Source organism: Cricetulus griseus, assembly GCF_003668045.3.
Source record: "Cricetulus griseus strain 17A/GY chromosome 1 unlocalized genomic scaffold, alternate assembly CriGri-PICRH-1.0 chr1_1, whole genome shotgun sequence".
Lineage (NCBI taxonomy): Eukaryota > Metazoa > Chordata > Mammalia > Rodentia > Cricetidae > Cricetulus > Cricetulus griseus.
This window is the reverse complement of record NW_023276807.1, coordinates 265,103,759-265,114,351: the sequence shown is the minus strand read 5'-3', so window position 1 is coordinate 265,114,351 and position 10,593 is coordinate 265,103,759. Positions and strand designations below refer to the sequence as shown.

Sequence of the window (10,593 nt, the reverse complement as noted above, 5' to 3'; positions counted from 1 at the left end):
TCCATACTCAGTCATCGTCGGGGCTCTGACGCTATCTCGGTATTTTTTTTTTTTTTTTTTAATAATTGTTGGTTCCTATTGGCATTGCTGTCCCTACAGGTGTAGACTCCCACATGAAGATCACATGCAGCTGGCCCAGGGTCTTTTTGTTTTATTTGTTCAGAAATTTTGAACAAGAAAGGAACATTTTCTTGGTATTGGCAGCCCTGAGTTCTTGAATTCTGGAGGCTTGTGGGCCAGGCTTGCAAAGCAGAGGCTTACAGCTCCAGGCTCTGAGAACCAGTGGCTTACTGCTGAAGCTTTGGAAGCTAGTAATCTATAGCTCCAGGTTCCTGTGTCAGAGCTTATGGCTTTGGACTTTGAGTTCCATTGACTCAGCATTCAGAAGCTACTGTATAGCTGGCTGGTTTCAGGTGGGAAACGCTCCACCTTTAAACCTTGGTGGCTCTTAGAACCTTTCCCAGAGACCAGAGCTTGCAGTTCACACCTTCAGTTCCTAGGACCACTCATCCTCACACTGTGGGCTTCTACAATAAGTATTCCTTGCTGCTCTCTGGACCTGGTATTCAGCCATCTTGTTACTGTGTGGGTCTGTGGCTGAAAGACACACAGGTTCCACTGTCATCTTTCTTTCTTCCTAAAATGATTTTTATTTTTATTTGTGTGTGTGTGTGTGTGTGTGCTCACACGTGTGTGTGTGTGTGTGTGTGTGTGTGTGTGTGTATGTGTGTGGTCATATGTGTGTGAGTACCTATAGAGGATAGAAGAAGGAACTGAATCTCTTGGAGCTGGAATTATAGACATTTATGCTGCAATCCACACAAAATTCCCCATAACAGTACAGCAAACACAACTAACTGCTACAACTTCTCTCCAACCTGTTCCCTTGTTCTTCATGTAGCCAGATCATCCAGCTACCCACAGTAAAGGTCAAAGTTGGCAAGGAAAAACCACTTTGGAGAAGCTTTTATTGACACCTAATCTTGCAACCTCAGGAGTAGTATGCAGGAAGGAAGACTAGAATGACTAAAAAGATCCAAAGAGTCTCAGGCTGCTTATACGGCTAGAATCAAAGGGCCATGGCACATATGTGTCCAGTTTCCATTTCTACTGTCACAGCCTTACATAACTGCAGTGTCTTAATTCCCCAGTCACCAGGGAATTGCTCCCCTGGGTCTAAGTGAGAATATACTAGAAGGGCAGGGTCTTCAAAAGGGCACTGAAGCTTGTCAGGGCAAGTAGTCTCTCCCAGTAGCTGGTTGCAAGCTCTCTGGAACAGCTGTGACTGGACCAATGCCTATTGTAGCAGAAGTGGCTTCAGTAGTGACAATTCATGACAATGCAGCCAGCTTTCTGCTCAAGACAGCCAGGCACAAGGAAATGGTGACAATTGTCTATCAGATGACCAACTTGAGGTCACTTAAAAGGAAAAACATCAAAAAGGGTTTAGAATAAATATCTACCACGGGATTAATGTTCACAACAGTACTTATAAGTGATTAGCTCCTAGCTGAAGTCCCCAAAGCAGAGTTGGCTCCTCTGATCTGTCTGACAAGCCTACTTACCTATCATCCTGCTACAATGGTTCACTTATTGTCCTATGCCTACCCATAAAACAGGCAGGATAATTTGTCTTGGTTTTGGACTGTAGTGAGTCATGGAGAATGTTTAGCATCTCCAGTGCTCACCTACTATGTGGCAAGACCATCCATCCCTATTCATGTTCCAAAGTCACTGCAAGAATAAATGTGTATCAGTTGAAATCCACATGCAAGAGGGACCCCCCCCCCCTTTGCTCTTTCTCTACAAAGAATACTGGGTCTTTAATTCATCATGGAAGAGAAAACAAACTGAAGTGACTGCTTTTTCTTATTTTGGTGTTGTGTGTGACTAAAGAAAACTTAGTCTAGTCTGCACTCATGACGAATGGTGGGAGTTGACTTGCTTACTGCCCACATCTCAGGCGTGTGAAAGTCAACATCAGTCACCAGCCATCTGTTAGCACATGTGTCACGGATCCTCCAAGCTAGCCTTTATCAGTGAGATTGTCAGCATGCCAATCATTCTCACACTTGACTCTGCCTTATCTGATCTTTCAAAGGATAAAAGGATGCTCTTCATAGGTCCCCTGCCACCTATTCAAATAACGTCCGTGCACAGAAGTACCGAGTAAATTACTCTGTGTCTTCCAGGCTTCGTTTCCTGCGCCACTCACTTCCTGAGTGAATTAACCCAGACCCTGGAACTCAAAGTAGCACTGCCGTACTGTGAACTTTCTACAGTCAGCCAAGTAGCTGTGTGCTAAAGCCGGAACCATTCCCACCTCACTGTACAGCAGCGGTCTTTGTATTTTTCCTGTACCTTTGAATGCAACAGGGTCAAGGTTACATAGCAGTCATGTCCGCCCTGGTAACCCCATGTCACACTCTCTAATTGTGTCACCAGCAGAGCCAGTGTCTCTCCTGAACTACAGTTTATACTCTGCACACAGTGAAAGCTAACCCTTCGGTGTTAGTGGGAGAGGAGTGTTCTCTTTGAAGCACCAAACCACATTTTTTTTTTTAAAGGAAGAAAGTCTTTATTTTGTGGGATAATGGAGGTGTCATCACATGGAACATTATCAGATCTTTTTTGTCAGTGACTTCAAAAGCTAAACACATTACCACATATACCTTGAAGTTGAAAATTCTTGTTTTAAAATGCTATCGACGGCAGTATGACAAGACAGAGGTATACCAGCCTTTGAAAAGAATTAAGTAGGCAATTTCTCCCCCTCCACCTTTTCCTACTACCCTCCAGCTCTATCCTGTTGGCACAATTCTTCTTTAGCTGATACAATTCCCACTATTTCTGAAACTAGGCGAGTCATCTAAAAAATATAAAAATGATACCATTAAGGTGTCAGTAGTTATTTATTATGTTAATTCCCTATCCAGTTCTAAGTGGTTGACTCCATTTTTACACATATATGTATGTCTTGCTGTTCACAAAAAGGCCTTAGCATCCTGGCGCAAGTACTGTCGACTGGGCCTTAGGTAGTAAAGTTCTAGGTCACAGAGGATGTAGAGTTCCTAGGATAACACTGCATGAATGAATTTCTACTTTTTAACTGCAGGCTTTGGGACGAAACTGCTGACTTAGTTGCTGTTTTAGGTCCTACATGCTCATTAAATATGAGAAGATTTTGGCTATTTGGTTGGAGTTGCTGTATGGTGTTTTAGTTTGGACGGGAATTTAGTTCAATAGACATTTCTTGAGCATCACCTGTGAATGGAAAATGATAACAGTAAATATACACATAGTGAACTATGTTAGAATTTGTCTAATTACTTCTGTATACCAATGCATATTAGTCCTTATAGCAGTGCTATGGAAAAATAATATTTACTGTTAAAATGCCCATTTTACACATAAAGACTCGGAGGGCAGTGAAACCTGACTAACATACTTGGTGAGTGGTGGATTTAGGTTTGAATGTTTATGTTTGGCTCAAGCTTGCTAATAGGATTAATACTGAATGAGATGGCCCCATGCTACTGCCTGCCCCCTTCACTGAGTTCATCAGTCCCAGCGGGAAGTGCTGCCAGCATGTATGAAACTCTGCCCTTCAAAGTCGGGGGCATCAGACTTGCTGCCTGGGAATGAAAGGCTTTGGGCACAGCCAAGAGTGAGAGCACAGGTCTGATGCACATGCAATAGCTGGACATGCAGGATGCTCCCGTTGCTGGCTGCCTTCACAGGACTGTGGAGACTGCTGTCCTCATGAAGACTCTCCTGGCCCTGAGTGCTGAGGCGCAGTGGTCCACCTGCAGCGTCTTCTCTACTCAGGACCGTGCAGTGACTGCCATTGTCAAGGCGGGCATCCAGTGTGTCCCTGGAAAGGTGAGACAGGCAAAGAGCATCTGTTCAGCAGACATTGCATTTCAAAGATGGACCCCTCAACATGACTCTGGATGATGGTGGTGACCCTACTAACCTCATCCACACCAAATACACACAGCTTCTCTCAGGCATCTGTGGCATCTCCCAGGAGGCCACAACTGGGCTCCACAAACTCTACAAGACGATGCCCAGTGGGATACAGAAGATGTCTGCTGCCATCAATGTTACCCACTCCATCACCAACAGGAAGGCTGACCACCTCTATGGCTGCCGGGAGTTACTGATAGATGGTTTGAAACTGGCCACAGATATGATGATTGTGGGCAAGGTGGCAAGGGCTATGCCCAGGCCCTGAGGGCTTTCAGAGCCTAAGTCCTCATCACCAAGATAGACCCCGTCAATGTCCTGCAAGCATTCATGGAGGACTGTGATGTGACAACCATATGGAGGGCAACATCTTTGTAATCACCACCATGGCCTGTGTTGATATCATCCTTGGTTTGAATTTTAAACAGATGAAGAATGATGCCACTGTGTGTAACACTGGACACTTTGAAGTCGACAATGATGGGAAGTGGCTCAATGAGAACATTGTGGAGATTGTCAGCATCAAGCCCTAGGTAGACTACTCCTGGCTGAACAATGGGTATAGCGTTGTCTTGCTGGCTGAAGGCCGGCTGGTCAACCTGGGTTATGCCATGGGCCACCCCAGCTTCACGATGAGCAGCTTCCTCACAAACCAGGTGACGGCACAGATTGAGCTGCGGACCCACCCAGGTAAATACCAGTTTGACTACAGAGCAGGCCCAGTACCTACCTGGTCATGTCCAGTGTCGGCCCCTTCAAGCCTAATCACTACTATAACTGAGAGCCAGGACTGCCCTTTACCTTCCAACAGCCATCCTTATTCCAGACTCTACCTCCCTTTCCCAAGAGTAAATGTCACCAGCTTTGCAGCTGTCTTGCCAGTGTTTGCTCCAGTGGGGCTGGTCACTTTGTCTTTGGCCTCTGTTGTGTCCCTCATACTGTTCATGTGTGGCTAGGGGAACTGAGAGTCTCCAGCCAAGAGGTGCATTGGAGCCATTATAGGGGATGAGTTTGGAAATCTTGGATACTGAGGCTGGCTGTGGCTAGTGATGGTCACAAGCCCATGTTTAACATCCAGGCCCTCATTTGGTCTTTATATCCCTGTGCTTGGTTTACAGATCTGCTGCTTTCTCAGCCCAGGACCCAAGAAGGAGCTCCATCCACCAAAGGGCAGGAAACATTGGGGTTCGAGGGCTCCTTGGAGCTTGGTTTATTTACTGTTGGACCATCACTTAAGACTCAGAATACTGAAGTTGGCACTTTGGTTCCTAATTTCACAAGGGTTGGAATATATTAAGAGATAATCAAGAAAGGACAAGTGACAGCTAGCGGCCAGGAAAACAAACAGGCAAAAGTCTGTCACTCTTTTGTAATTGATGGATTCTATCACAAGCCTGGGTCATGAAGAAATTAACTTGGTTTATAATGTGTATATAATGTTTAGAATGTTAACAAAGGAAGATGGTGTAGGGGACACCCTAACCATGCCTGCTCGGGGCTGGCTACAGGTGTGCTAGACCACTCCCACTAGGGGATATGGGGAAGGTTTAAGAGTGAGGTGCATGCACAGGGGAGCCCCTTCTTCCCTTTCATCATTGGCTTGTTCTACTTATCTCGTTCCCTGCTGGCTGGCTAGGTTGCTCTGAGTAAGTAAGGCACTCCCTAATAAATATCCTAATTTCTATACCTGACTCCATATTGGTAATTCACCTTTTAAGGTAGATTAAATACAGTTTCCAGCACCTAAAGGGAAAAAATACTGGGACACTCAAGATTCATTTTGAAGCACTTTTATTTGTGTAACAAAGACAAGAGGCATATGGAATTTCTGAATAGTCCCTCTAATTATGAGCAATTGTTTTCTATGGGCTACCATTGTATCCATAGAAATTTAATTTTCCCCACTCTCTTAACAAATAATGTTACTCTTTATGTAGGTAGAAACAAACATTACAGAAATAGAATGTGTAGGCTTACCATAGGACAGTATAACATTTCTGCATTTTAATTAAATGATTAAAATCTATTAATAGTGGCCTAGTTCTGTTGGAAAAGAAGATTTATAAATTAATTGCTATTCAGACCAATTAAGACACGCAATGATTTGATGTCTTTTAAACACATTCATAAAATCCATTTGAATTTTATCATTAAGAGTGTTTTCAGAAGCCTTTGACAAAATCCAACACCCCTTCATGATGAAGGTCTTGGAGAGATCAGAGATAAAGCAACATATCTAAACATAATAAAAACAATATACAGCAAACCAGCAGCCAACATCAAACTAAATGGAGAGAAATTCAACGCAATTTCTCTAAAATCAGGAACAAGACAAGGCTGTCCATTATCTCCATATCTCTTCAATATTGTACTTTAAGTTCTAGCTACAGCAATAATACAACAAAAGGAGATCAAAGGGATACAAATTGGAAAAGAAGTCAAACTTTCACTATTTGCAGATGATATGATAGTTTACATAAGTGACCGGAAAAACTCTACCAGGTAGCTCTTACAGCTGATAAACACCTTCAGCTAGGTGGCAGGATACAAGATTAACTAAAAAAAGATCAGTAGCCCTACTACATACAGAAGATAAACGGTCTCAGAAAGAAATAAGAGATCACCCTTTACAATTGCCACAAACAACATAAAATACCTTGGGGTAATGCTAACCAAAAAAGTGAAAGACCTGTAACATAAGAACTTTGAGTCTCTAAAGAAAGAAATTAAAGAAGATACCAGAAAATGGAAAGATTTCCATGCTCTTGGATAGGTAGGATCAACATAGTAAAAAATGGCAATTTTTCCAAAAGCAATCTACAGATTCAATGCAATTCCCATCAAAATCTCAGCACAATTCTTCACAGATCTTGAAAGAACAATTCTCAACTTTATATGGAAAAAACAAAAGACCCAGGATAGCCAAAACAATCTTGTACAATAAAGGAACTTCCAGAGGCATCACCATCCCTGACTTCAAGGACTTCAAGCTCTATTATAGAGTTATAGTCCTGAAAACAGCTTGGTATTGACACAAAAATAGACAGGTAGACCAATGGAATCAAATTGAAAACTCTGATATGGACTCACACACCTACAAACACCTGATTTTTGACAAAGAAGCTAAAAATTATACAATGGACAAAAGAAAGCATCTTCAACAAATGATACTGGCACAACTGGATTGCTGGCTTGTAGAAGACTGAAAATAGATCCATATCTATAGACATGCACAAAACTTAAGTCCAAATGGATCAAAGACCTCAACATAAATCCAGCCACACTGAACCTCTTAGAAGAGAAGGTAGGTGGTACCCTTGAACAAATTGGCACAGGAGACTGCTTCCTGAACATTACACCAGTAGCATAGACACTGAGATCTGCAATTAATAAATGGAACCTTCTAAAACTAAGAAGCTTCTGTAAGGCAAAGGACACAGTCAGCAAGACAAAACGGCAGCCCATAGAATGGGAAAAGATCTCCACCAATCCCACAGAGTGCTGATTTCCAAAATATACAAAGAAATCTAGAAGCTAGTCTCCAAAAAACGTAATAATCCAATTAAAAAGTGGGGTACAGAACTAAAGACAATTCTCAACAGAGGAATCTAAAATAGCAGAAAGACACATAAGAAAGTGTTCAACATCCTTAGCCATCAAAGAAATGCAAATGAAAACAACTCTGAGATACCATCTTATTCCTATCAGAATTGCTAAAGTCAAAAACATCAATGACAGTTTATACTGGAGAGGATGTGGAGAAAAGGGAACATTCCTCCATTGCTGGTGGGACTGCCAACTTGTACAGTCACTTTGGAAATCAGTATGGTGACTCCGCAAGAAAATGGGAATGAGTCTACCACAAGATCCAGCAATTCCACTCTTAGGCATACACCAAAAGAAGCACATCCATACAACAAGGACATCTGTTCACTATGCTCATAACAGCATTATTTGTAATAGCCAGAACCCAGAAGCAACCTAGATGACCCTCAAATGAAGAATGGATAGAGAAAATGTGGTACATTTACACAATGGAGTATTACTCAGTGGAATCTTGGAATTTGCAGGCAAATGGATGGAACTAGAAGAAACCATCTTGAGGGCAGTAACCCAGTCACAAAAAGACAAAGATTGTATGTACCCACTCATATACGGGTATTAGACATAGAGCAAAGGATTACCAGCCTACAATCCACTGTTCCAGAGAAGCTAGGAAAGAAACAAGGAGAATCCTAGACATACATAGGCCCCCAGATAAGGGGAAAGGGACAGGATCTCCTGAGCTTAGTGGGAGCATGTTGGGAGGGGAGAGGGAGTTAGGAGAAAGAGAAGAGGAGAAGAGGAAGGGAGAGGAGGACATGAGGGTGCAGGAAGATTGAGTTGGGGGAAGAATAGAGAGGAGCAAGAAAAAGATACCATCATAGAGGGAGCCATTGTAGGTTTAAAGAAAAATCTGACACTAGGGAAATGTTCAGAGATCTATAAGGATGACCTCAACTAACAATCTAAGCAATAGTGGACAGGCTACCCCTCAAATGCTCTTCCCTGATACCGAGATAGATGACTACCTTATATGCCATCTTAGAGCCTAATCCAGTAGCTGATGGAAGCAGAAGCAGACACCCACAGCTAAACACTGAAAATGCCTGGAATCCAGTTGCAGAGAAGGAGGAGTGATGAGCAAAGGGGTCAATAGCAGGCTGGAGAAACCCACAGAAACAGCTGACCTGGACCCAAGACTGATAGCTGGAAAACCAGCCTAGGACTGAGCCAGACCCCCTGAACATGGATGTCAGTTAGGAGGCCTGGGCAATCTATGGGGCCTCTGGTAGTGGATCAGTTTTATCCCTAGCACACAAATGGACTTTGGGAGCCCTTTCCACATAGAAGGATACTTTCTCAGCCTAGACACACCGGGGAGGGCCTAGCCTCTGCTCCATATGATATGACAGACTTTAAAGATCCACCATAGAAGGCCTCACCCCTCCCTGGGGAGCAGAAATGGGATAGGATAGGGAGTTAGTGGCGGGAAGGAGGGGAGGGAGAGGGAACTGGGGTTGACATGTAAAACAAGATTGCTTCTAATTTAAATAAAAAATCACCATAAAAAGAATGTTTTCAGATGCACTGTGTTTTTATTTTTAGTCACTTAGACTTGTCTAAACATCTTAAGCTGATATTTATCAATATGTCACAATCAGTCAGGTCACAAGGTAGCCTCATGCATTATTCTTTATGATAGATGCCAGCACAGAGGAAGAACTCATCTGTAGACCTCTGCTTGTTTATTAATATGACTTTGAAAGTTATAACTACCACATACCCCAGGAAATAATTTAGGTACATAGATTTATCTGACTATCTTCCTGAAATAGTTGCTTACATCTGTTTTATTTTCTGAGGATGTCAAAAGAATGAGATTATTCTTTCACTTTAATTTATTCTAAACTGAGACATAACTTAAAATTAAATGAAAGAAGGAAAAATATCTTTTCCTTTAAATAAATAAAAACAGAGATCATGGAAGGCATTTACTGTTTCACTATTCCATACTACTTTGTTGATCTGAATAAATGCTTTATATATTTTTGTTTTAAAACATGATTTTTTTTAAAAAATGGTAAGCATCCTCAAAACTGTTGGTTCGTATGACACTGGTTCTCTTGCTGGAGGTTTGGAGGAAAAGAAAATCATCTCTATTTCTCCTCTCCTTTTTTAAAAGTCAGGCTTACAATGGATATAAACTTTAATGATTTTGCAAGTAATTAAGTTCAACCCATGTTGGTAATTGTGTTAGAACCTTTTAACTTTCTGATACAATTGCAACAATTATCTGAGAAAAATCAAAAGAGTAAACTTGTACATCATAGAATTGTGAGGGGTTTTTATTAACACTGAAGGAGAGTAAGTAGCATTGTGGAAGAGAGCTCACTTATTTAGATCTTTGGCACCTGGGGCTGAGCTCTGAACTTCCAGGAGTCAGCTAAATGGCTCCACGAGAACCATCCAAATTCTTTCAACTCGGTCACCTCACTTATCAAAGTAAAAGGCTGAAATAGGGAGATAATGAACCGTGCCTTTCTGGTCTTGTTTCCATCCATTGCTCTGATTTTACAGAGATCCCTGCTCCCTAGAAGAGACATGGGAGATGAATCAGTTCTGGATCTCACCCACCCAACCGAGCTTGTGGAAATGGGTGCAGGTAAGGACACGAGCTTGCTAAGGACTGGTCATTTTTCCAGCCTTGTATTTCTGTGAAAGACCGGGCGGGTGCAGAATGCTTCACTCCCTGTCGTTTACAGATGCAACCCACACCTCATGGGCCAGGTGGCTTCATCCCAGCCCACACATTGATAACCTGTTAACTCAGAATTTAAAAGGAACCCAAGAAAATGAATGAATTCTTCCTAGGTCATTGTTCTTCAGAAAACTCTCATAGTGCTGAAAATGGATGCTATGAATCCCCAGTTGACCACAAAACATCGATCTGACAGGAATTTCAAACGTATTTGCTTAAAACAAATAAAAGTATTTTTATAAAGTTGCATGCTGAATTTTATTTTTCTCATGTCTGTCATGTGGTTGCTGACTTACAGTTAGGGTGCCCTGAGGTGGGGAATT

The 10,593-nt window shown here is 42.2% G+C and overlaps 1 pseudogene; it reads left to right on the top strand.

Annotated features, from left to right (window-relative positions):
- Nucleotides 1-3,588: 3,588 nt before the first annotated feature.
- Nucleotides 3,589-4,925, top strand: LOC100752289 (annotated as a pseudogene).
- Nucleotides 4,926-10,593: the final 5,668 nt, after the last annotated feature.